The 27,015-nt window shown below is 46.3% G+C and overlaps 1 long non-coding RNA gene across 6 annotated transcripts in view; it reads left to right on the top strand.

Annotated features, from left to right (window-relative positions):
• Nucleotides 1–27,015, top strand: part of LOC137526850 (uncharacterized) — a 468,244-nt gene that overhangs the window by 11,885 nt on the left and 429,344 nt on the right. For all 6 annotated transcript variants that reach the window (XR_011023123.1, XR_011023120.1, XR_011023121.1 and 3 more), the window contains exon 3: nucleotides 5,692–5,823. This is a non-coding gene — a long non-coding RNA (uncharacterized lncRNA). The remainder of the gene's footprint in view (nucleotides 1–5,691; nucleotides 5,824–27,015) is intronic.

The raw sequence follows: 27,015 nt of genomic DNA, 5'->3' as shown, positions 1-27,015 counted from the left end.
AATAAATGTGACTACTATTCAGACAGTCTTTCGTGTCTGCTTTATGGAGGTAAGTCCACCACTTCCTCCCAGCAAATTTTAAAGTTTTTATCCACTTTTATCCTGCTGGCGCCTCTGTTCTCCTACTGCTATTGTAAGCAATCTGACCACTCCAAGTGGAAATATTGGTGGCCTGAAATTCAGGATTTGCCAAGAATCTGGAACATTCTGATATGAACTCATCTCTGGTTTCAGAGTCCAGTATCTTAAACCTCTTAAAGACACAGGACCCATATTCCACCAAATCGGAAATTCCCTCTACACTGAGAATTTCGGTTTGGCTGGTCATACTGTAACGATTGTGGAATTCTCTCCGTGGTCAGCGCACAGGATGCGCGCTGACACTGCGGAAATCCTCCACAAGCGTATAATTTGAGAGAACCCAGCAAAAGGTGCAACGCACCTGTAGAGGGAAATTCCTGTCGGCAGATGGAGCTGTGGAGTGCAGAGGAACAGGTCCTCTGCCCTGCCACAGATGCCACATAGGAATTGTACGAAGGGAAGAAACGCAGGGCAAGATAGCCCTTAAAGAGAGAGAGTAAAGCGACAGAGTGTATGTGTGTCCACCAATCTAGTCGCCACCCAGCGATGATGAACACACAACCATGAAGATCAGTTGAGAAGGCAATCGCAAGAGATGGTGATTGCTAACAGTGACACAAGACAGAATAAGCACAGAGGAGGAATGTATGTGTTTGCACCAATCTAGTCGCCAACCTGTGACGGTGAACACACAACAGAGGAAACCAAGTGAGAACGCAATCACAAGAGAAGCGATTATGAATGAGAATGAGCACAGGGACAGAATGTATATGTGTGCACCAATCTAGTCGCCAACCCGCGACAGTGCACACACAACAGTAGAAACACAGTAGGAACGCAATCGCGAGAGAGGCGATTGCCAGAGGTGACACAAGACTAAGCAAGACAGGGCACGAGAGTAGCAAAGGCACAGCAAATCATACAATGAGAAGATAAGGAAAATAAACGCTAACTAAACGCAAACATCGCACTCATTCGCAACAGCGAACGCGTTTACAGCGCGATCTCCGCACGTTAAGCGCAACAGAGACAAGCACGCCTAACTAACCACCGCCACACAAACACGAAACAGAGAACGTGAGCGCTTGCTTAACGGTTACCTCACCGAGCCTACAGCAAGCGTTCGTATCAGACAAGACAGACAGACGGACGGGAAACAGGATAGGAAAGATCCACTGCTCTTTCCGCCAGAGTGAGTGCGATCCAAGTAAAGCAACAGAGCCTAGCAGGATCCACTGCTCTTTCCGCCAGAGCGAGTGCGATCCAGGTTCAGGGACAGGATCACAGATCAGAAGGATCCACAGCGGCTACCGCTAGAGGCTAGTGTGACAGAAGAAACAGAAGGGGCTACCAGTAGCAACCGCTGCTCTGGTTAGCACCCACAGACAGACAGGACGATTTCCTATCGACCACTGTTGGCGACAGGACAATCACAGCAGAGAGGCAACATAGACAAAACAGATAAGCAGGCTAACTGCACTAGAGCTGCCTAGTGCAGTCCCCAGAATTACTCTAAGATAACTATAACAATCCAACAGGGAAGGCTGACATTCCAGGAGTGTATATAACAAACCGTTATGACCAGCAAAGCCTTCTGGGAGCAGAAGGCTTTTATACTGCCAGCCCTCAAAGGAGACAGCTGGGCAATTTGCATGTATGCAAATCCCTCAGCAAAGCAACTCTGAAAGTTGCAAGATGAAGCCAGGTCTCTTTTCCAGAGACCTGCATCTCTCAGACATAAGGAATGGTCAAACAGCTGTCTGCCTGTGCAGCCAGCTGAGCGGATCATTACAGGTTGCTGTCGTATCACAGGAAGAAATAAGGCTCGTACACACGTCATACTGAAGCCAACCACGGGTACGTCGGCACCTCCCGCTGGGCAGGTTTTTAGCAGACAGTACAGCGTGTGCACAGTCTGTCGGCGGACTGATAAGGCTGTTTCTGAGCGATCCGCCCGGCGGATCGTTTAGAAACAGCCTTATCAGTCCGCCCACAGACTGTACACACGCTGTACTGTCTGCTGAAAACCCGCCCAGCAGGAGGTGCCGACGGACCCGTCGTTGCCTTCCGTCAGACGTGTGTACGAGCCTATAATCATATTCTATTAAAGCTGTTTGCAGCTAGATTTGCTGTGTAAACTATCTAAACTTTAGATAAGATATATAGACAAGTTACTTGTTATAGTTAGTTTTTCCATCTCGGATCCGTTTTAAGGCACGTTCACACGCCATACTTCCGCCAATGATGGGTCCGCCACACCCTCTCGCTGGGCGGACGTTCAGCCGACAGTAGCACATGTGTAGGCGCTGTCGGCAGACTGATAGGCTGTTTCAGCGGATTGTTCAGAAACTGCATCGTCAGTCAGCCAACAGCGCATACACACGTGCTACTGTCGGCTGAACGTCTGCCCAGCGGGAGGGTGTGGCGGACCCGACGTTGGCGGAAGTATGGCATGTGTACGCGCCTTAAGGAGATGGCTCCAATCTATTTGTCATGGAGTTTATGCTGCATCTTTGGCTCCTTTATTTTAGTCAGGTGTAAAGCTTTGTACACACGCTGGATTAAACCTCTGCCAAGTATGTACAGCAGCCCCTAATTCCCGCGGGGGAGCAGCCAAGCATTGGCTGAGGGCATTTTTCTTCCCACTCACCCTGCCCGTTCTGTGACATTTCTTGCACACTGCTCTCTCGACCTCCCCACAAAGCAACAGAACACGTTGCTAGCCTCCATTCTCCATCCTGCACTGTCGCCCAGAGTATCATGTCCCATTCTCTGCCTGTACGAGGCCTAACAAAGCTCCATGCACACTTTCCTTGCAAATGGTTTTAGATGGCACTTTAGGAACTATGGAGTTAATTCACAGCTTTTTTTGTCGAATTATCTCATCTCACCACCCCTAATATGTACCTCTCCCTGTCCCCTTAAAGGGACTCCGAGGAGTGCCCGAATTTAAAAGAATACACTTACCTGGGGCTTCTTCCAGCTCACCGTAGGCGGAGGGGTCCCGTGGTGTCCTCCTGGCTCTTCTCGTTCAGCCTCAGCCGGGTTTTCCGCACATGCGCAGACCTGTCACACCAGCTGCCGTGATCACTCTGGGTGATGCCGATACCAGGGGGCCGACGGAGGCTGAACAAGAAGAGCCAGGAGGACGCCGCAGGACCTCACCACCTACGGTGAGCTGGAAGAAGCCCAAGGTAAGTGTATGCTTTTAAATTCGGGCACTCCTCGGAGTCCCTTTAAGTTGGCCATACATCAGGCGACTTGGAGGCCGATCGACCATTCAATTGATTATTATAATCTAATCGGATGAAAATTGGTGCTGCCAAGAGCATGCCTGATCGACTTTGTGACCAATTTTGGGGTGAAATCGGTTGCATGAATCGGATGGATATGCTGCAAGGTGTAGGGCTGACTTGCTTGATCGGAATGCGCATCAGTAACGGCGAGCGATATCGGGACCAGTGACAAAACCCCAGATGCTGTCCCCCCTAATGTGCAATGTGCTCCCCAGTGCACTATACATTACCTGTCCATGTCCGGGCGCAGTCCTTGGTCCATACACGCACCCCACGTGGTTGCCAGAGTAACGTGAAAGTGTGTGTCTTCACACGCGCCAGGTGTATGCCGGCAACCACTTGGGGTGCGTGCATGGACGGAGCCAGCGGCAGACAACCAGCCGGCACGGACAGGTAATGTATAATGCACTGGGGGGGTGCAATGCACATTAGGGGGACAGCGTCGGGCCGGTGAGGCGGCAGAGGCTCCCTTTAAGATTGTAAGCCTTCTTGGCAGGGCTCTCTTCCCCAAGTGCTCTTCTCTGCCACCATATGGACTACATTTTGTGTACCATTGTTTAACACTGTAATGTCCTTGTGTTATATTGTTCGACGTTGTATTGTCTCCCCATATCTATTTTACAGCTCTGTGAAATATGTTATTGCTTTATAAATAAAGTGTAATAACAATTAAAAAAATAAATATACTGTAATTATATACCGTATATACTCGCAAGCAAGCCGACCCGCATATAAGCCAACCCACCAACTTTTACCTGAAAAACCAGGAAAAAATGATTGACCCTCATATAAGCCAGGGGTAGGAAATGCTGTCCGTGTGATTCCCCCCAGTGTGTCCTGGTATAGCTAGTATAGTGCCCAGTATGGGTAGGTAGTGCCCCAGTATAGCTAGTTCGAGGAGCTGCCAGTGGTTGTATCAAGAGAACCAGAAGCTGTGTTTGTTTAGCGCAAGATTTCACATCGTTTTCTTCTTTTTCTGTTAGCTAGCATAGTGCCCAGTATAGCTAGCATAGTGCCCAGTATGGGTAGGTAGTGCCCCAGTATAGTGCCCAGTATGGGTAGGTGGTGCCCCAGTATAGCTAGTATAGTGCCCAGTATGGGTAGGTAGTGCCCCAGTATAGCTAGTATAGTGCCCAGTTTAGCTAGTATAGTGCCCAGTATGGGTAGGTAGTGCCCCAGTATAGCTAGTATAGTGCCCATTATAGGTAGGTAGTGCCCCAGTATAGTCCCCCAACGCCGCTATTACCTTAGCTCAGCGCCGCTTCTATTCCCCTGTCCTGCTCGTATAATCCACAGCAGCGCGCCCCACAGCGGCTGCTGTGTTGAGGGAGGAAGCCGTAGAGAGCGGCTTCCTGTAGCGGCGATGTGTATCGCCGTTACTATGGGAACAGCTCGCTCTCTATGGCTCCCTCCCTCATCACAGCAGCCGCCGTGGGGCGTGCTGCTGTGGATTATACGAGCAGGACAGGGGAATAGAAGCGGCGCCGAGCTAAGGTAATCGCATCGGCGGCCGCGGGGGGAGCGGGGGAAGGGCTTCATTTCTGACACACTCGCACGCAAGCCGACCCCCAACTTTTGACCCACTTTTTGGGGGTCAAAAATTCGGCTTGCTTGCGAGTATATACAGTACATTTTTTTTGTTAAAATGAAAATCACAATATGCATTATGCTGGGGATACACGGTACGTTTCTGTACCGTGTATCGACCAGCTGATCCGGCCAGCTGATAATATTCAGCTGGTCCGATCAAGCCCCCGGCGGACAATGGCAGGGAATCGAGCACTGATAAGGAAGCGTCGGCGGAGACGAGCGGTAATCGATCCGCGCGGACGAGCGGGGACGCGGCTGGGGTCGATCCGGCGGCTAATCGGCCGCCGGATCGACCCGTGTATTCCCAGCATTTGATTGAAGCTGTACCCATAATGAAAGTTCCATCCTGTAAAACATTTTCTATAGCCTGTGGTAGAAATGTTCCCAAATGATACTATATACAGAGCAGCTGGTAGCCAGAAAAGGCAAAGGAATGTATGCAGTGACTGCTGAGATCACTGTGCTGGTATTGTGCAGTGCTCTCTCCTCACTGCAGGCCTGTCTGCTTCCTTGGAATGTAAACACCAGGAGTCCTAGTGCCACTATGTGCTTCCTTCTTGTTAACTCTTTCTGTATTCTATTTATGTATCTAAGTCCTTGAATATGTGTTTTCTTCCATAATGTTAAACCTGCCATGCATCTAAAATCTTTCTTCTCATTGTATTTCTGTCAGTTAATGTGTGGACAAAATGGTATAACTTCATAATCTCATACCTCCTCTCAGTTGAAACCAGGAAAAGGGGACACCAAAACTTTGTACACACGTATGAGGACTGTCGCCAGAGAAGTATCAGGGCTCAATCTCACGGACGACTGTGCGGGGCCTAGGCTGTACAGACATGTCGCTTGCCTCCAGGTCAGTGACTAGTTATTTTGCTATGCAGGGAATGGAGCAAAGTGGTCTAGTGGTTGCGTACATTAAAAAAAGTGTGCTCGGGAAATTTGGGTGCCCAAAAAAGCCAATAGTAGTATATTGGTAATGCCGATATTTCACTACAGCTAAACCTAACCTTAACCACCCAACACCCCCCTGACTAACCTTAACAATCTACCCCCCCCCCCCCCCCCCCGATAGCTCACCTTAACCATACTTTACTCCCCTCCCCCCCCCCACGCATGCAACCTTAAAGGGAAACTTAAGTGAACCTAAAAGAAGAGTTTCACTTACCTGGGGCTTCTACCAGCCACCCTCTGCACGAAACGATCCTCTGGTCCTGCTCCCAGCGGCGGGAGCAAGATCGAGGACTCCAGTGACTGGTAACTGGCTCTGTTGCTGAAATTGAAACTTAGCCACTGCAGGGGACTGGAGGATCGTTCCTTTATGGCAAGTCCACAGGACAGCTGCAGGGGGATGGTAGAAAACCCAAGTACCGTAAGTAAAACTTTTTTTTTTTAACCACCCTACACATTCACTTAACTTTCCCTTTAACCACCCTGCACATTTTCAGGCATCATCTTCTGCCGCTAGCAGGGCCTTCATTTCCTGCTTCCCTGGTGGTTCCCCTGTCTCAACCCCATATTCCCTTGTGTTCTAGTGGTTCCCCTCTCCCATTCTCATATAGCATTTCCCTTGTGGTCTACACCTCCTCCAGAGTTCAGTATCTTCTCTACATCTCTTTACATTTTCTGTACATCAATGCCATTTATTACATTCATTTGGCTAAGACGGCTGCAGAACACCTGGGGCGAGAATCTAGTGAGTGTACGGTGGCTCTGATGCATCAGTGAGAGATCCAGCATGCCGAATCTTCTTGCCCAAACACAGTCCGACTCCATTGTTCTAACCCGCGCTCCACCTGCTCTATCGTTTGGCACACATCGTCTGCCCGCTGTGCAGTGGCAAAACGTGTCGCTAACCTACAGGCCAGGGACATGTCTGTAAAGCCTCAGTCACAAACTGTTGTCCGAGGAATCATGTCCCCATCCGTGCTGGGCGGTTTCAATAGTCAGAAGTGTGTACATGGCTTAAAGTTTGTACACAGCTTAGGACCCTGCCGTGTTTATTTGTTCTAGCTAGCTGATTACTCAATCCTGAAGGTTTCAAACTAGAGCATCCAGTCTGCTGCAGGTAGCACATTAAGATTACTGTAACCTAATTAAGACTAAGAATGGTTCTACATGCCTTTTTATTTACAATTCTAAAATCTCTTTAGCATACATGGAGCCTGGGAGAAAGCTAGGTTTACTTTTTCATTCAGACAGCTCTTTAGCATATGAATTGGAACCAATTAAGTTGTACAATATACATTTTCAGTTATATTAAGGGCAGAGCCCTCATCATGTCTACAGAGCAAGACCTCTTTCTTTACAGGGGTTTTCGTTAATGTGTTAATGTGATTAATGTGATCACACAGTGCAATATTATCAGCAGTATGCTTCCTGAGCACTGAAAGTACAGGATCAGGAGGGGCTGAAGTCTCTTCCCAACCAATCAGAAACAAAAATACGGATCTGTTGGTAAATATCGATTGTCTTCACCCAGCGTGTTTGTGCAAGAATAGTCGATATTTAACATGTACAGGAGTTTCTGGTTGGGGTGCATCCCACAGCTTGTAATAGCGGTTGGAAGAAGAGAGCAGCTACATGGTGCTGATAAGTATGGGTTGGGCTCCCCTTCTTGCTTTGGCCTATTCTCTGGGCAATCCAAGCCCCTGCACCTGAGGGTACTTGAAGGGGGAAATTTGATTGGGTGAAAGAGCCATTGTACACTGCCCATTGATCCCATAGGTAGGTGTCCAGGCATAATTCACCCTTAAGGAACCTAAACTGAGAGAGATATGGATTTTTCCTTTTAAACAATACCAGTTGCCTGGCAGTCCTGCTAATCTCTTTAGCTGCAGTAGAGGCTGAGTCACCTGAAACAAGCATGCAGCTAATCCAGTCTGACTTCGGGCAGAGCACCTGATCTGCATGCTTGTTCAGGGGATGTGACTGAAAGTATTTTTATGCTGGGTACACACTGAGATTTTCTGTCCGATTTACTGTCAGATCGATGATTTCCAACATGTCTGATTTGCTTTCCGATCGATTTCTGAGCATTTTCTGTTCAATTTCCTGTAATTAAAATAGGAAATAGATCGGAAAATGCTCGGAAATGGATCGGAAAGCAAATCGGACATGTTGAAAATAATCGATCTGACAGTAAATTGGCCAGAAAATCTCATAGTGTGTACCCAGCATCAGAGACACAGGCTCAGCAGGAGAGTCAGTATTATTTTAAAAAGAATAATCAATAACCTTCTCAGTTTAGGTTACCTTTAAAGCGGAACTGAACTCAGAACGTCCTCTCTGCTCTAAAAGATTATTATTATTTATATAGCGCCAACATATTCCGCAGCGCTTTATGAAGCACAGTAAGACAACACGGGGAACATAGGTACAAGCAGCACACATATTGCAGCAAAAACAGTAAACATTAGGAGGATGACTCTGCCCTTGCGAGCCTACAATCTAAAGGATTGATATGCAACAGCATAATAACCTTTAAACAAAAAAAACATTTATTTGTTACAGCTGGTACAAATTCTGCATTGAATCTGCACTGTTTCTACTTCCTGATGCATGGAAGTAGGTATAGGTTCTTGCACAGACTGTTAACAGTAGGGCCGGGCAGAGGCGAGAAAGGCTCCAGCCTCAGGGCGCAGTGTAGGAGCGGGCACACAACTCTCTCAGCCATCCTTCCCCTATTGTTTTTGAAGCCCTGAGATATAAGCTAAGAGGATATATGGCAGGAACTGAAACTCAGATAACTAGAGATTAAGGTGTCGGGGGCCCTAGGGCACCTAATCAGTGTGTAAACGCTGGGGTGGGAGGGATGGGGGCAGGGGGCGCACTTTGATGTTTCAGCCTTGGGTGCTGGAGCACCTTGTCCCGGCTTTGGTTAGCAACCTGTGCTTTTTAATGAGCTTATTTTATGTGACACATTGGAGAGATCAAATTACAGTTTGTGATTAGGCACAAATGAGGGAGGATTAGACTAAACGCTCTAAATACATACAGCGTGCATTTCTCGGTTTTTATTTCGTTTCTGTGCAAGAGTTCAGGTCCATTTTAACGTGACTTCCTGAGAGTGGTGGTAGAAATAGAGATACAATATACTGCATATGCAAGAAGAATTTATATTTATCTCTGTATGGAAGGAGGGTTGAGGAGGAGCATAAGAGCAGGAAACACCTGAACCTTAATCAACCTGTGTAAGCTCTTGCTGCTTTACATTGAACTCATCAGCCAACACATTGAAAGCCATCAGCCTAATCTCCACAGTGTGCTGTGTACACATGCTAGACGCCCCCCCCTCTGCCAAGAATCTATTGTGTATAGAGTCTCTGGTGCCCTCAGATGTCTCAGCCATGATCGGCTTGGCAGATTGACCTGGTTGAGAGCTGTCGAAGAAAATTGTTCTCTCCAATCACCTTGCCTGCTGTGTGACATCACTCACGCACCACTCCATCTTCCCTACCTGGGAGGAGTAGAGATATAGCAACACCTATGTACAGCCTCAGCCCGGAAATGTCACACAAGGGATCAAGCCCTGATCCATGCCATGCGACATGCCCCATACGCGTGTACGACGCTAGAAGGTGACCATCTACTAAGCATTAGTGGCCCATTATGGCAAATTAGCAATTAATCCCTGACTAGAAAATGATCCGAGAATTGCAATGATTTTACCACATTGCACCACTCCACAATGCCCTCCACCATAAGGAATCAAGGGAACCATTGCTTCTGATAGCTTTGTACTGCTCAGGGCCATACACAGCGATACAGCTGTCCACCCCCTCCCCAATTGTTCTAATTCCCAACAACCAACGGACCCCCCTCTTGTGTAATGTGTACCCCTGGGCTAGTGGTCAGTGTGGAAGAAGCTAAGCTCACCTGTCTCTCAACCCCATATTCACTTGTGTCCTAGTGGTTCCCCTCTCCCATTCAAGTATTTATCATATAGCATTTCCCTTGTGGTCTACACCTCCTCTAGAGTCCCCAATCTTCTCTACATCACCGCCGGATGCCTGTACACCATGACCTGACAGGCATGCCATCAGTTTATGGGGTACAGGCGCCCGGCGGCGTTGGAAGACACTGGAGGAGTCGTGCCGGGGGATGGGTGAGCTAAGCACCGCTTCCACATTTTCCTCAGGTCTGGGAGTACACATTACATGGGGCCCAGGAGACCGCTGCACAGATTTACAAGAGTTCATGCTGAAATCTGTTTGCACTACACTGGCAGCAATAGATCCCTCTCTGATCAGATTTGACCAGAGAGAGATGTATATAAAAGCCTGTACACACACTTGACTGCTGCCACATGACAGGGATTGTGACCCTTGGGCGACATTGGCTTTGGGACAAGGGACAAGGCTTTACAGATGCGTAGTCATCCCACAGCCCTGTTTCAATGTGGGGAGGGGGAGGAAAGCCAATGAAGCGCTGCAGATGTGACATCACGCAGTGGGTGGGGTCAGCATTAGGACAAAGGTATCTGCCATCGCTTGCAAAAAAGTACTATGCATTATTCATTTCTACTATCCATATGTAATATTACTATTTCAAGGCAGCATTCTACCTTGTAGTCAAATAGAATTGGGATTTGGTCCCTACTTTAAAAAAATACTTTCACTAGCAGATTGTCTTTTAATGACCCCTATCTTTGTTCAAACTGCTTTATTTGGCTCACCCTCTGTCTAGTTGTTCTGTAACTCACTGACTGCACCCTTTGTGTGACCTCAAGCTCTGTGATCAGCCTTCTCCCACACTGACCTCCTCTATTCATGTGATCAGCCCAGGATCATGTGATAGTTGAAAGGCAGATATTACCCATCTCATGGCAATAGGCAATGGGCTCGATTCACAAAGCGGTGCTAACCCAGTTAGAGACTTTAGGCGTGATAACCATTGCACCATGCTGGTGAAAAGCCAGTTTAGGCGTGATAAGTTTAGGTGTGATAAGTTTAGGCATGCTAAGTTTAGATAAGTGTAGATAGCGTGCAAAGTCCCGCACGCAAAGCAGCGCCATTAAATTCTATGCAAAGTGCACCAGACTTTGCTAGCGCAAAACTTTTGATCAGCTGTGCACTGCGGTGTTAACGCAGTTGGTGCTTAAACTTATCATCCCTAAACTTATCACGCCTAAACTTATCATGCCTAAACTTATCATGCCTAAACTTATCACACCTAAACTTATCACACCTAAACTTATCATGCCTAAACTGAGTTTAGGCGTGATAAATGGCTTTTCACCAGCGTGTTAACTGTTAGCACCGCTTTGTGAATCAGGCCCAATGAGTTTTTTCTCTGGCTACTGATACAATTTTAAGCTGTAGTCACACTATGAGCTTTCTCATCATCAGCCATTTCTGTGCGTTTTTTTTGTTTTTTTAAACGCTCCCATTTACTTGCATTAAAATCTGGGTAAAATTGCAGTGAACACGAGTTTTTTAAAAAACGCTCAGAAACGCTGATGGTCAGAAAAGCACTCAGGAAGTGCTCATAGGGCCATATGCAATTCACTTTTTCACCTGAGTTTTCTCCAAGGAGATCATTTTCATCTTCTCTTTAAAGTAACTTTTCAGCATTTTACAAATGAAAAAATACCCACAAGTTTGTGAAAAAGGACCATTACATTTATTTTGAGTATTTTCTTGCTTGCTGGTGGCTTAAAAGGCATTTTATGACAAGTTGTGAAAATATCACCTAGGAGAAAACTCAGGTGAAAAAGTGAATTGCATATGGCCCATAGTGTCTACAGCCTTATTTGTATATTGTATTTATAAAGCGCCAACCTAGTTAAAGAGACTCTGTAACATTAAAAAGATCCCCTGGGGGGTACTCACCTCGGGTGGGGGAAGCCTCCGGATCCTAATGAGGCTTCCCACGCCGTCCTCTGTCCCACGGGGGTCTCGCCGCAGCCCTCCGAACAGCCGGCGACTGTGCCGACTGTCAGTTCAATATTTACCTTTGCTGGCTCCAGCGGGGGCGCTGTGGCGACTTTCTGCACGGAAATAGACGGAAATACCCGATCTCCGTCGGGTCCGCTCTACTGCGCAGGCGCCGGAAACTTGCGCCTGCGCAGTAGAGCAGACCCGACGGTGATCGGGTATTTCCGCCTACTTCGGCGCCGAGAGGCATCAGAGCGCCTGCGCTGGAGCCAGGAAGGTAAATATTGCGTCACGGCTGTACGGAGGGCTACAGCGAGACCCCCGAGGGACGCAGGACGGCGTGGGAAGCCTCATTAGGATCCTGAGGCTTCCCCCCCCCCCCCCGAGGTGAGTACCCCCCAGGGGCCGTTTTGTCGTTACAGTTCCTCTTTAAGGTTACAGACAATATTTAGGGGTGACATACAGCAATACGGCAATACAGGAATCACGGATCAGTTCATTTCGGTGCGCGGCTCTGAGAGCCGATCGCCGAAACTGGGCTCCATCATAGCAGCAATACTATGATGCACGCCCTGCGTAGCGGTAATTCAGGGCTCTGGCGGCACCCTCCGAGTTGCGACAACTCGGAGGGGGAATAGTATTTAACTCTGCCTCTGAGTTTAGCGGCAGCGGTGAGAGCCAACATTCGGCTCTCCTCTCGCCGAACTGAGCGGCGCCGATATAATATGCACCCCAGGAATCAAGCCTGGATTTACATCACAGGAGCCTATAGGCACTGATGACCTGGCACCCAAGACTTCACCCTCCATGAATCTACAAACACCCACCGAACCGCAACACAAGTGTGCTGGCTGGCCCAGCTGTCACTTCTCCCTTCCCTTGCCGGTCATTGGTACCTACAGGTGCCCCTTAGTATTGGGTAGCCAGGCCTATCCTCAATATTAAGTAGCTAGAGGTGCCCCCAAGTATTAGGTAGATAAAGGGGAACCTGACTGAAGGGAGATCTGGTCACTGGAATGTCAAGACCCGGGTGAGTAACCTCTCATTTACACTCCACTCAGGACTCTGCATAGTTAAAGCTGGAGGAAGGCATTTGGGGAGAGGAGTGAGCTGCCTTTTCATCATCAGGCGCCTGTAGGCACATGACTATAGTGCCTTATGGTAAATCCGGCCCTGACAGGAATACATGCAAACCAGGTCACGCAGCACAGTATGAGTACAAGGTAATGCTTAGTCAGTCGCTCACTCAAGAGTTCACTCAGATCCATAGGATGGATGTACGGTAATGGAAGTGCATGATCAGGTAGGACACACAAGGAGGAGGACCCTGCCCAAAGGCTTACAATCTAGAGGGAGAGGTGGGGACACGAAAGGTAGGCGACCAGAGTTCAGCTGCAGGTTTAGAGCACTAGTGACATGGGAGGGGGGGGGAAAGGTGAGTTTTGAGGGCCTTCTTGAAGATGTTGGAAGGGGGGGGGGGAAACCTAATGGGGGGAGGTAGGAAGTTCCGTAATGTTAGAGTAGCTCTTGAGAAGACCTGGAGGCGTGCATGGGATTGGATGATGTGGGGGGCAGTCAGGCGGAGTTCATTGGAGGAGTGGAGCAGCTAGGTGTGTGCCTCTGAGTAAGGTTGGAAATGTAGGTTGGGCAGGTTTTGTGGACAGAGTTGTGGGCCAGACACAGTATCATGTAACTGATTCTGGAATGGATAATTCTGGATTATTCATTAATAATCAATTTCTATACATCTCTTCCTTCATTACATACAAACAGGATACATTTCTGTATCAGTTTTCTCCCCCTACTTTTGACTACATACAATCAATTTCATTTTAAAGCAAAATCACTATTAAATGCATGCTTTTCCAAGGCACAAAAACGTACACACAACTTCCAGTTATAATTCTGAGAACTAAATTTCACTAAAAATAGGTGTGAATTTAGCTGTGGATTTTAAAGCAAGCCAGTTTTATAAATTAGACTTTTGAGTTTAAAGAAAAAAAGTTAACTTTTGAGATAACTGTGTTTGTAACAGTGCATTTGGCATCTGTTTCTGGCGTTTTGTCATTGCACTTTTAGCCCCTAGGAGGACACAGAATTGCGTACGTTGTGGATACTAGACGCTACACGGAGCATGTCTGAAAATTCAATTGAACGCCACACAAACATTAGCAAGTGAAGGTAAACGCATTGAGATGAACACTACCATTCATCTCAATACAGGACATGGTTCATCCTGGTGATAAACACTGTGCACATCTGCCAGCAGTTACACGTCTGAAGTGGCCCTAAAGTATGCGGTGGAGATAGAGAGGTGAGGTTATACCTGAGGGATTTTGGAGGTGGTTACCACTGAGGCACTAAGTAGACCTTACCTCCCAACTTTCTGAGATAAGAGAGACACTTAAGCCACGCCCCTGTCACACCTTTGACCATGCCTCTGACACACCCCTAATCACACATACGTTAAAGATTTCATAAGAAAAATGTTGTGCATGTTGTTTTATAATTCAAACCACACTCATCCTTTCTATCCTGATTCATTTTCCTTTATATTAACACATAAATATAAGAAATATATGATTTTAAAGGATGGGGATAAAGTTTAGAGTCAAATAAGCACATTTTTCAGTAGAAAAATACACATATTTACAAAGATCTGTACATCAGACCTGAAAGAGGGACAAATGAGGAAGAAAGAGGAACAGGGGGACATGGCTCCCAAAGAGGGACAGTCCCTCCTAAAGAGGGACAGTTGGGAGCTATGGTAGACTGTGTAATATTTCTGGTCTGTGATAGGCTGGGCAGTTTAGCGATGCTCCTTATCAATGGAGCCGCTGATGCGGCTCGATTGATAAGATCCGACAGGACGGATCTCCACACCGCCGATTCCCTGCTCACTCCCCGCGAGGGGACAATGGCAGGGAATCGAGCGGAAGTTAAGCGGGGACGAGCGGGCACGAGCGGGGAATCGAATGCGGCGCACGCGCGGCAAGCGGGGACGCGGCGGGCACGCGGAAGAGGCGATCTGGCGGCTAATCGAGACGCCGGATCGCTGCAATGTCCCATAGTGTGGATGGGGCTTTAGAGTTACTGGCATATGTGTATGAGGGCTGCTGCACGTTGTGAACTCATGAAGAGTGCTATACCAGCTGTGGGAAGCGGCAACGTGTTGCAGAGCACACAGTTGGAGTGTCACTGTGTTGGAAGGGAGGTAAACTAGGTATGAGACTGGATTATGCTATGTGAAACTGTTTCTTTTTCAGTAAAAGAAGCACTGAAGGTTGCAAGATGTGGTCCAGAAATGGAATAGACACCGGGAATTGGGTAATGGACAAGGGAAAGGGAATAGCCCATTAGAGGAAATTAGATTATTTTGGCAGCAACCTCTAATCTTATCACCAGTTTCACAAGTCTGGAGATGGTGATATTTGGCAAAATAGGAGCAGATTAATGACAGAGGAAGGCAAGGCCCAATCATAATTAAAGCGGACCTGAACTTAGAACTTCCTCTCTGCTCTAAAAGATAAGCAACTGCATAATAACCTTTTAAAGAAAAACATTTCATTTGTTACCACTGATACAAATCCTGCAGTAAATCTGCAGTGTGTCTACTTTCTGCTTTCATGGAAGCAGCCATAGGGTTCACATCCTGTGTTTACCAATTAGCTGATCTGCTATGGCAGCCTGCTGACTCAGCTGATAGATCAAATTACGCTAGTGATTAGTCAGGCAGAGGGGAAATTATACAGGCTAAACCCTCTAAATACATACAGGGTGCATACTCTGTTTTCCTTCTGTCCTGTGCAAGAGTTCAGGTCCACTTGATGTATCGCAAGCTCCTCACGCAGGCAGTGATGCACACAGCTTGGATCTACTGCAATAAGCCATGGTGGAGTACAGAGCAATACAGCACCATTCAATACTAATGAATGGGGAGTTGAATCCACCATGCAAAAATGTATCCCTCTTTTCCACTATGAAACACGATCACAGTGTAAACTAATTTCCACTAATGCGATTATCCATGATAATGTATCAGTGGATGTACTGAAACCATTGTATCCCTGCATATTTTATTGTATTTTAATTGATTCTATGGGACTTTTTGGGATGTTCCCCTAATAAATGGTACTATATTGTGGACCACATGAGGTTATTATGTTGTACTATTGCCTATATGGATACTTTTCTTAAAGGGAACCAGAGAGGAACTCTCTTTAAAAACAGAAAAAGCTTTTATACATACCTGGGGCTTCTTCCAGCCCCATTCGCACGGATCGCTCCCACGCCGCCCTCCACTGCTTCCTGTATCCGCGGTACCGGGTCCCGTCACTTCCGGCGGACGCGGCCAATTGTCCGCATGAGCAGGGGCTTCCTCCATACCCTTATGCGTGTGGCTGCTCAGTATGCAGCTGCACGCGTAAGTGTATGCCGGGAGCCCCTGTGATGCGGACAATTGGCCGCGTCCTGCCGCCGACTGGCCAAAACTATGGGACCCGGTACCGCCGGATACAGGAAGCGGAGGACGGCGGCGTGGGAGCGATCCGTGCGTATGGGGCTGGAGGAAGCCCCAGGTATGTATAATAGCTTTTTTCTGGGGCCTCTGGTTCCCTTTAATGATTGACGCTCGGAAATCGATCGGAAAGCAAATCGGACATGTTGGAAATAATCGATCTGACAGTAAATCGACCATAAAATCTCATAGTGTGTACCCAGCATTACTGTACCTGCATTTTGCGATCCGTTAGCGATCTGAATCAGATTGGAAAACGCAGTGTAGTGGAAAAGGGCTCTTAAGCCCAATCTACACGATACAATTCTTTGTGCGATTCAATTACGATGCTATTTACAATCCGATTAAATCCGACATGTCTGATCAGGATTAGATTCGATGCAATTTGATTTGCCATGGCAAATCGAATTGCATCAAATCGAATCCCGATCGGACATGTCGGATTTAATTGGATCGTAAATAGAATCGTAATCGAATCGCACAAAGAATCATATTGTGTAGATGAGGCTTAAAGGTGCCCATAGATTTAGCGATGTATGGGCAGATTCGACCAAGAGACAAATCTCTCTCTTATCAAATCTGATGCTGAAATCGACCTGGAATCGGCCCTGTGCACCGCCTCGCCGATGTACCCCCTAATGTAATGTCCACCATGCCAAAGTGTATACATTACCTGTCCGCGGCCTCCGCTTGTCCCCCGCTGCTCCAAGCGCGTTCTCCTCTTCTGCATACACGCGCGCCCCCACATGGTTTCCTAGTAACAGCATGTGTGTGTGTGTGTGTGACATCACATGCGCGCCCTTACCAGGAAACCATGTAGGGCGGGCGAGAATGCAGAAGAGGAGAATGCACCTGGAGCAGCGGGGGACAAGCAGAGGCTTTCATTGATCGTCAGGAAATTACACGCCGTTCTCGCTGCGCACTCGACCATTCAACTTCGGCCCGACATCTTGCAGCATGTGCTATCGACAATGCGTCCAATTTCCGTCCCGGAATTGGTTGCTTTGTCGGTCGGGTATGCACTTGGCAGCACCGATTTTCATCCAATTCGATTATAATATTCAAATTGGATGGTCGATCGGCTGCCAAGTTGCCTGATGTATGGCCACCTTTAGCTTAACTGGCACCTTGCTTTCCTTTGTCACTGTAGATTGTTTACAGTTTTTATTACTGATTACAGTTGTCCTGTTTACATGCTCATCTGTTGGTGAATGCTTAGAGAAGAGGCAATCAGCATAACATTGTAAGAGGAAGAGTGGCCAGGTGTCTCTTCCTAGAACAATAAGCGAGGGCTGTGTGCAGCTACACGTACACATAGTCAGTGTCAGCTATCCTATTATGCTCATGGCTATTTTAAAAATGCTAAAGCTATGTACACATGCTACATTTGGTCAAGGTGGCCAGTAAGGACTGCCTCTGCCAGGAATCTAGAGGGTTTACAAAGGCTCTGAACTCCTAATGCGAGTCGGTGAGAGATCGACTTTGCCTAGGACATTGTTCTCCTCACTGGCTTACTTGGTGCCGCTCCACATGAGTCTCATATGCTGTTCAGCAGACTCTACACTCCTCCCCACACATAACAGAATGCATTGCTAGCCTGGAGGCTAGAGACACATCTGTACGGCCTCAGCTCCACACTGTTGTCCTTAGGGTCCAGTCCCGCTCCTGGCCAGGCGACATGCCTTGTATGTGTGTTCAAGGCTTAAGTAGTGTTAGCTAATACTACTATTAATTTCCATAGTGCCAAAACGAAACACATCAATTCGCCGCCCACTCTGCTCTGATTTGGGCTCTGCCATAGGCCACAATGTAAAGGGGAAAATTAGGTAACCAGTACTGGAATATATTTATTTATACTCAGAGATTACCTACAGCAGGGAGAGACACCTTTTGGATTCTTCTCCACCTGATAGAAATCTAAGGTGCATATGAAGCTTAAAGGAGCCCTGAGATCTGTTTAAAAGAAGAAATGTATACATACCTGTGGCTTTCTCCAGCCCCCTTTAGGCTGACCGGTCCCCCACCTTCCTCCTCCGCCGCTTGGGTCTTGGTAATTCAGCCAGTTGGGGCGTAGTGCACATGCAAGACCACGTGTGCACATCCCATTCATGTTCCCGTAGATGGAAGAGTTCTGCACCTGCACAGTACTACTGCATAGGTGCAGAACGCTCCCGGCAGCAGTAGTGTGACAGGGGAGCGCGCGCGACTGACGGAATTACTGGCACCCATAGCAGATGATCCAGGTAGTGGAGGAGGATGGCGAAGGACCAATCAGCCTGGAGGGGCTGGAGGAAGCCCGAAAAACACTTTAATGAGATAATCAAGGCCAGAGTTGTACTTTTTCTGCCCCTAGACCAACTTTTTGTTGTTCCCCCATCCAGGGGCTATAGCCCCCCTCCCATTCCACATGCAGCCCCCTCTTCTCATCCATGTACAGCAGCCCTTTTGCTTTATGTACATCTCTCGTGCGTAACATCTCTCCTCTTCCATATCTTTCTCCCCATTTCCAATCTTCATTTTCCATGTACAGGCTTCTCTTCCCTATTAAGCAACCCCTTTTCCATGTTCTGCCGCCCCCTTTTAGGCATCAGCTGCCCAAGTCCCAGGCCTTGTGGCCTTTTCAGAAAACTGACTGTAGACCAGGGGTCTCAAACTCGCGGCCCGCGGGCCATTTGCGGCCCTCGATACAATATTTTGTGGCCCCAGGGCCCCAGAGCTTGTAGCAGCCCCCAGTGGCTACAAGAGGAAAACATTTTTTTTCAAATCGGCCTTATAGTTTTTGAGAAAATCGATTTTAAAGTTGCAAAGGAAAAAAATACACATTTAAAAACCCGCCGACTTTAATGGTTAATAGCAAATCCACCTTAAATGCTAGAAACCCTAAATTTTCAGGATATGTTAAGGAGATCATTAGGAATAAGAGGAAAAAACAATTTTTAAAAAGACCTTATAGTTTTTGAGAAAATCGATTTTAAAGTTTCGAAGGAAAATAGTATACTTTTAAATGCGGTAAATGTCACTTTTAGTAGCAAGCCTAACGGTAGTGTAATTTTACATGTATCAAAAGAAAGAGCAATACATTTCCTGACAGGGTTTCCAGGGGGTCCATACGCAGCCGCAGCGCTTTGGCCAGGGATCGCTATACAGCCGCAATATGGCTGTATGAAGATTCCTGGCATCCACGACTGCGCTGAGGGGCAGAGCTTCCAGCTGTAGCTCTGCCCCTCCTGACGTCAATCGCCGAATGGATCGCCGCCTCTCCCCGCCCCTCTCTGTGAAGGAAGAGTGAGAGGGGCGGGCAGAGGCGGCGATCCGCCGCGAATGACGTCAGGAGGGGCAGAGCTGAAGCTGAAAGCTCTGCCCCTTCCAGGAAATGCCGGCGGATTGCCCCCGGGGCGATTTGGGGGCTCTGCAGCCCTCGTTTTGCGGCGGGGACACGTGAACTCCCTTATGCGGCCCAGCCTCATCCTGACTTTGCCTCCTGCGGCCCCCGGGTAAATTGAGTTTGAGACCCCTGCTGTAGACAATAGAAAATTTGTAAATGAGAAGTTTTTCTAAACAAGATAGCCAAAATAATGTTACCTGTGCCTGCTTCACAAGGAGTCACTGGAAGTCATTCAGTATTAGGGATCATTCACGTCTCTCTTCCAGTCATCCATAGTGGCTGACACATGATGCACATCAGGAAATTGACTGTTGATGCACTTGACTGAAGCTATTTTATTTCTGATTCAGAGCTCCTCAGTTATAGCATGCTCAAAGGAAGCAGAGACAACAGAACAGGAAGGAATGGTGATGGTGAGGGGTACATACCAATAAGACGATATTGTCAATAATTTTAGTAAAAATATATAAATCTTTATTATATCAAAAAATAATGCATCTAAAAATCTGACCTCCTTCCCCACACGTCTCATCCACTCATCTCTACCGCACAAACAACACACTCAGCGTACTGGCACATGCACTCAAACTGGATACATAGCACAAGACAGGCAGGATATTATTGCAAAATTGATTAGTCAAGGAAAGCGTGCATATAGCTACAGATTATTCCTAATGGCAATTCCTTATTTCAAAGAGCATTGGGTAGTCCTTCTCTCCCAAAAAGAGTTTAAAGCCACAAATGCTGAGTCAGATGAATATAAACAGCAATGATGAAAGAAGCAATCAGCGGCATGCACTTGAAAACAGTATTGGCATCCATACGTTAGTGTAGCAGGAAAAAGCCTTTAGTTCATTGTTAGTGTATCGAGCCAACAAACAAGGAAGCAGTGGATCTTGTCATGCATAAGTCTGTGTCCAGTTAGCACAGTAGACGGACTCTTCATACATAATCCGTGAGCATAGGCAAGCAAAGCAGCTCAAAACAAAAGCTAAACGCAGACTGTTCCACAATAGGTTATTGCAGTATGGCGTCCTGCTCACCAATCCATATGGTTTAGTTGTCATCCAGTAGCCTGCCGTGCAGTTCCTCCTCCGGATGAGGACAGTATCAAAGAAGCCAAGTAGTGTGTAGGCAGCAGCAGACTCTATGTGGAGAAGTAGTCGGGAGGACAGAAAAGCCAAAGGTGAGGCCACTTCACGGCCCCAAAGGAAGCAGAGGCCCTAGCAGATTCTATTCTTTAATTCCACCATATGTTTATGGCTGTTAAAAAGTTACTTTATGGCGTCAGGCAATCTGTGCTACCCTCAGACCTACTTACCCGGGGCTTCCTCCAGCCTCTTGCAGCTGACATGTACCTCGTCTCGGCTCTGCTTCCAGCCACCGGCCCGTAGTCCCCGCTGGTGCAGAGGCCAACCCCGTGAGGTCGTCCTCTACTGCAACTGTGGGAACGCTGCTGTCAATCACTCGCACGTGGGCTAGAGTGTTCTGCGCAGGCACAGAACTACTGCACCTGCGCAGAGCACTCCAGCCCACAAGCAAGTGATTGACAGCAGTGCTCACGCAGGCGCAAGGTCGGCCGCTGCACCGACGGAGACCCCGGGCCAGCGGCTGGGAGCGGAGCTGTGACAAGGGACATGTAGTCTGCAAGGGACTGGAGGAATCCCCGGGCGAGTAGATCTGGGGGTAGCATAGATTGCCTGACGTTTCCTTTAAAGGGACTCTACTGCCCGACCACTCACCCGCCGGGACTAATAGGTAATTAATTATGGCTATTATACTTGCAGGACCCCGGGGAACAGAGGGGTAATGGCTGGGGGGGGGAGAGAAGCTTTGCGCTGGGGGGCCCCAACTCTAGTTTGCCACAGGGCCTCTTAAACCGGCCCAGGGATGCACTGTTCAATGCTGTGCAGTGTTATGGCCAATCGATCAATGCATGCCCTGCTGTTCTCCCCAATGGACCTGAACAATCAATACTTTTGACCAATTCTGACCAAAAATTGATTGAAAATGTGGATCGGACAAGAAGAAAAATTCATATGATCTGACATTTTGGGGGAATCCATTCCCAGCAGATTAATCAAAACTGCTGGGAATCTAATGTGAAAATCAATGACTGTTTGAGTACTTAGTTTCTTGCACTGGTGAAAAATTCAGAGATTTTGCTTCAAATCATGACAACAGTATACAATTTGGTAAGCAGACAGTCCCCTAGTTGCAAACACTTGCGTTACAAGTGTCTCATGCATACAAAGTTGATCTGGTGCACAAAATGTAATGTGCTGTTTTTGTTATTATTACATGCTACAGTATTGTAGAAAAGTGACATTTAAAGAGAAAATAAACCGATGAGATAAACAATTTCATCTATTCTCCTTCTACTTTTTTTTTTACATTTTTAAACATGATCTAAAACTGTGGGATATCTAAAAGACATTTTTAGTAGATTAATTGTTTTGTCTCAGCTTAATGAAACAGTTTGTCCCATGTCTCAGAGTGCTAAAATATATGATTATTAACCTCTTTTTTTATCTATCTCCTGCTCTCAGAAGCCCAGTTCTCTGCCAGGAAAATGTTTGGGGGCTGTAAATCCTTATCATTATGGAGCACTATAGTCCCACTTGGTCGTGAATGGAGAGAAACTGTCAGTTGCATGGCTGAATATGAATTATTTCAGGAAAGCACATTGAAAACAAACAAAACCCTTGTCTATACTATATGTCCAAATGCAAAGTTGTCCGAATATAAAACCTTTCCATATCTACTAGAATGTATAATATATGCTGGACTTAAAAACAAAGCAGACTTAAAATGTCCTCTGGGAACAGAACCTGTTGGTAAGAAGGGGGCCGACTGCACAGGAGTTCCCAGAATTCTCATCTTTCTGTTTTTCTTTGATTCAGGTTTTTACTAGAAGACTACACAAATCAGAAATGTAAATTCCAAGCATCACAGTGTCTCTATGTTTACAGCAATGATCCATTCATTATCCAAGGAAATTTACATATTTGTGGGAAAACCACATTCTTCTACTCAAACAAATCACTCCCACGTTTCATTCTTTGTATGTCAACGTTGTGTCTATATGTAGATTAAACTACTAATATATTTCTAATGGTAATACGGAATTAAACAGCGGGGAGAAAGGTAGTACTTCTGAAAAAGGGGTGCGATTAAATTTGGGTGCCCAATTTAGGCTAGTAGAATCTCAGTAAGATTTACTGATTTTTCAGGTTTTAAAAGTGTAATTACTTGTATTTTACTGGAATCTTAAGTTATGCAAGAAAATGCCGTTTTAGTTACTTGGGGCTTCTATCGGCCCCTGCAGTCGGCCTGTGCCCGCATCGTTACTCTAGGATCCTCTGGTCCCCGCCACGGCTCAGTTTCGCTTTCGATGACGACAGGCCACTGCGCCTGCATGGCCCTGGCTGTGCGCGTCCTCATTCACGCTCCTGGTGGCGGGAGGGTCCTGCGCAGGCGCAGTAGAGGTTTTCACCTACTGCGCCTGTGCAGGAAGCTCCCGGCAACGGCCGGCAACAGGCTCAGTAGCCAAAAGTGAAACAGCCGCGGCCGGGGTCCGGAGGATCCTAGAGTACCGGTGCGGGCACAGGCCGACTGCAGAGGGCGGGTAGAAGCCCCAGGTAAGTAAAGCTGCATTTTTCTTGCGGGAATTAAGTATCCCTTTAACTAACACTATTCTCACACAGAACCCACCCTTACCATTTCCTAGCCTTAAAGGGACTCCGAGCAGTGCAGAAACTATGGGAAGATGCATATAATTTTAAAGCTCTCTTTCTCCTCTTTCCAATGATATATAAACCACCGCCCTACGCCTTTTAGTTTTCGCTATTTTCGCGATTGAAATTGCCGCGACCGCGATTTTGATCGCAAAAATAGAGAAAACTACCAGGCGTAGGGCGACGATTTAGGGGTCGTCAGAAAGAGGAGAAAGAGAGCTTTAAAATGATATCCATCTTTCCATAGTTACATTGTATTACACAGGGCGACTTTTTCTGCTGAATGGAGCTGATGACTTTGAGAAAAGTCGCCCTGTGTAATACAAGTAACTATGGAAAGATGGATATTATTTTAAAGCTCTCTTTCTCCTCTTTCTGACGACCCCTAAATGGTCGCCCTACGCCTTTTAGTCTTCTCTATTTTTGCGATCGAAATCGCGGCCGCGGCAATTTCAACCGCGATAATAGCAAAAACTAAAAGGCGTAGGGCAGCAGTTTATATATCATTGGAAAGAGGAGAAAGAGCGCTTTAAAAAGATATGCATCTTTCCATAGTTTATGCACTGCTCGGAGTCCCTTTAACCCCCCTGGATCCTTAACCCCCCCACCCCCAGGCATGACCTTAACCGCCCTCCCCTTCCCCCAATCCGCCCTAATTTCCTTCTTTGCCTCTGACTGTATGTAATGTTGACATATATTCTTTGGACCTGATTTACTAAGCATGAAGAATATTGGAAAACATAAGTGACAAAGCAAACTAGAATTTTTTATTTTTTTTCTGTTATGAATCAAAGTTGAAATCCCTCACTTGAGTCTAATAACACAGTGAGGTGGTTTTAAAGATATAGTAAACAGAACTGCCCAGCTTTCACTTGGTTTTTGTTTTTTGTTTTTGTTGCTTGTTTGCTTTTTTTTAGTATAGCCCCTGGGTACATAGTGATTTGTCACATGCCTACAGGTGGTCATCAGCATGACATTATTATGCTAGCTGAACAGGACTGGTTCCACAGGTAAATAAAGGCTAAAGTCCAGGACAGCAGACACTGATAGAATCCCAGCTCCGTCAATGGAACGTCAGAGCAGTCAGCAATAATCCAAGCTTCAAGCAGAGCTGCTAAACACACAGGATTATCCATTACTGCACAAAGATCAACAAAGTCATACAAAACATAGTGATACCAAACCTCTAATAAGATTGCAGATAACGGCAGTAAGCACAGTTCTGGTGATATGAAATAGTATTTTCCCCTTCCTCATTTCCCCTGCATGTTTGTCACAGGGAAAGGTATCTGATCTTTAAAGTGGATCCGAGATTAACTTTTACACATTGCATAATTGTGTTCCTTTCCTATTGTTTATAGGGCATTCCTCAAGCCAAATACTTTTTTGTTTTTGTTTTAATACTCTAATTCCCTATAAACTAAAAAAAGCCACGCCCACAGGTTTTCAGAGAGCCAAGGCAGTACCAATGGCTCATGGGAGCTCAGTCTGGGCAGGAGGAGGGGGAGGTGTTACTAGCTATTGATTTCAGAGGCAGAGGGGAGGAGGGAGGAGGAGAGGGGATTAGGCTGTTGGCTCAAGATACAGATAAGCCTGCCTCTGTGTAATGTTTACAAACAACATGGCTGCTGTCATTGTAGCACAGGAATAAATAGTCATACACTTTTGAAGCTGTTTGCAGCTAGATTTGCTGTGTAAACCATCTAAACTTCAGATAAGATACATGGACAAGTTACTTGTTATGGTTAGTTTTTCATCTCGGATCCGCTTTAAATATATAGAGCCCTATCCTATTCACTTTTTTCTCCTAGGAGATCATTTTTCATTTTCTGTTTAAAATAACTTTTGCCCTCTGCAACTGAAAAAGAACCCAATCCATCTGTTCCTCTTTCTTCCTCATTTGTCCCTCTTTCAGGAGTCACTCTAAGCTTTATCCTCATCCTTTAAATTGGTATACAGTATTTTACGGTATAGAAAAGACCAGTGTGGTTTGAATTATAAAACACATTTTTCTTATGAAATCTTTATGATATGCATGAATTGGGGTGTGTCGGGGAGGGGGGGGGGGGAGGGGGGCAATATTGGAGGTGTGGCAGGGACACAAGTGTTCATGTTTAACTCAAAGTTGCCAAATATGCCAAAAAGTAGCTGAAACAGTACTGTTAAAATTTAATTCTGAGTATTTTCTGGCTTGCTGGTGGCTTAAAAGGTATTTTATTTATAATGTGAAAATATCACCTAGGAGAAAACTTAGGAGAAAAAGTGAATTGTATTGGACCCATAATATTAGATAAAGGGAACTTGAGTAAACACATGATTTTTAAATTTGACCACGTTTATCAAAGGATCAGTTATGCAACAACCATAAGGTAAGGAGGAAAACAATGGGGCATATTAACAAAATGATGTTAAAATTTGACCAGTACTTAGGCCAATTATGTTATGCAATAAGCGCATCCCAAGTTACCCAAGTAATGCGTGCGTTGTTAGGGCAATGTGCATTATACTACTTGCACATTTTCTTGCTCAGCGGATCGGTCAAAATTAGTCTTGGGGTCTGTACACACATTTTCAAATCGCATGCGTTTTTTAATCGCAAGGTCTTTTGAAAAATCATGAAAATCGTGAAGACCTGTACACACTGGTGCGATGCGCTTTTTCTATTCTCATAAAGGCTTGCGATTTAAAAATCGCATGCGATTTTAAAAACGGAGTGCAAGCGCAGCAGTGTGCACAGGCCTTTATCAGCCGAACGATCGTTTGTACACATGCCGATTTGACGTCCAAACGACTGGTCTAAACGACCGGTTGTTTGGAAAAATCAGACATGTGTATGCACCTTAAGTTGAATATGCAGATCTCCCTCACCCAGGAAGTAGAACCAGTGGCTAGCAAGTCAAAGCCACTAGTCACCATTCAGTTACCCAGGAGCTGATTATCTTTAAAGAGAATCTGTATTGTTAAAATCACACAAAAGTAAACATACCAGTGTGGTATTACCCTCTGTCACAATTTCGCCGCTCCCCGCCGCATTAAAAGTAGTCAAAAACAGTTTTAAAAACTTTGTTTGTAAACAAACAAAATGGCCACCAAAACAGGAAGTAGATTGATGTACAGTATGTCCACACATAGAAAATACATCCATACACAATCAGGCTGTATACAGCCTTCCTTTTGAATCTCAAGAGATCATTTGTGTGTTTCTTTCCCCCTGCAGCTCACTGAAGCTGATTGTTTACTCTTGCAGACAGCTCTGCCCGGTTGTCTGTAATTCTGCAGTATGTGACTCATCAGTATGTGAACAGAGGATTTATCCAGCTTGTAAAAGATAAGAGAGCAGAGTAAAGCTGGCTAATGTAAATAACACACACACACACAGGGGAATGTGCATAGAGGGGGCATGCATAGCAGATCACACTGAAGAGTTGGCAGCCTTCCAGACACAGGATGACAAGTCCGACAGGGGAAAGATAAGCTGATTTATTACAGAGATGGTGATAGTATAAAGTGCTGCAGTAAGCCAGAGCACATA

This window comes from Hyperolius riggenbachi, chromosome 1, assembly GCF_040937935.1.
Source record: "Hyperolius riggenbachi isolate aHypRig1 chromosome 1, aHypRig1.pri, whole genome shotgun sequence".
In the NCBI taxonomy this organism is placed as follows: Eukaryota; Metazoa; Chordata; class Amphibia; order Anura; family Hyperoliidae; genus Hyperolius; species Hyperolius riggenbachi.
This window is presented reverse-complemented; position numbering and strand designations above follow the sequence as displayed.